At 48.0% G+C, this 999-nt stretch overlaps 1 pseudogene across 1 annotated transcript; it reads left to right on the forward strand.

Annotated features, from left to right (window-relative positions):
• Nucleotides 1-291, forward strand: LOC309532797 (V-type proton ATPase subunit e 1 pseudogene; annotated as a pseudogene). Its single transcript has one exon. The product of its transcript is annotated as a V-type proton ATPase subunit e 1 pseudogene (transcript).
• Nucleotides 292-999: the final 708 nt, after the last annotated feature.

The raw sequence follows: 999 nt of genomic DNA on the forward strand, positions 1-999 counted from the left end.
ATGAGCATGTTTTGGGCAGTGGTTGGCGGTGTCCTGCCATGGTTTGTGCCCAAGGAGTGTTATCAACACAATGTTGGTGACATGTGCTGTCTACTGCTAACTCTTCTGGCTGATTGCAATCCTGGCTCAACTGAACCCACTCTTCGGACCACAGTTAAAAAGTGAAGTAATTTGCTATCTAAAGTACCATTGGTTCTTAACCAATGTGCTCTTCTACTGCAGTTTGTGAACTGGGATATGAAGATATTTTCTCTATGTAAAGCCCCATCAATCCAAAGATGCCTTCTAATGTACCGTATTTTTCGCTCTATAGGACGCACTTTTCCCCCTCCAAAAATGTAGGAGAAATGTGTATGCGTCCTATGGAGCGAATGCAGGCTCCTTGGCTTCAGCGATAGCAACGTGAAGCCTCTGAAGTGCAGAGGGAGAGCTCCCCCCGTGCTCCGGAGGCTTTGCGTTGCTTTTGCTGAAACCTGGAGAGCGAGAGTGGTCGCTGCGCTCCAAAGGCTTCGGGTCAGCGAAAGGAACCCGTAGCCTTTGGAGTGCAGTGTGAGTTCCCCCTGCGCTCCAAAGGCTTCAGGCGGCTCCTGGCTTCAGCAGAGAGGGAGAGCTGTGCAGCGCCCCTTCAGCAAAGCGGGAGGAGAAATGGAAGGGGCTCCGTTTCTCCTGCTGCTTCGCTGAAGGGGTGCTGAGCAGAGAGGGGGAGAATTTTTTTTCTTGTCCCCCCCCTCTAAAACAAGGTGCGTCCTATGGTTGGGTGTGTCCTATAGAGCGAAAAATACGGTACTTTGAATCTGACCATGTCTGCTCAGTGCCATACTGTTTGTTCTATTACAAGAATTGCTTGCCTAATCTTGTTGCTTTTTCACCTTTGAAAGTGCCTAATAGATATCTATATCTCTACTTAGTACAACATTGTGCTTGAATTTCAAGTATTATAAATACCCCTCTTCTTTGCACTGACAGTGGCTAGATGGAATTGAGAATTGCCTCTGAGCA

The sequence above is a fragment of the Podarcis vaucheri genome, assembly GCF_965113315.1.
Source record: "Podarcis vaucheri genome assembly, chromosome: 5".
Taxonomy (NCBI): Eukaryota; Metazoa; Chordata; class Lepidosauria; order Squamata; family Lacertidae; genus Podarcis; species Podarcis vaucheri.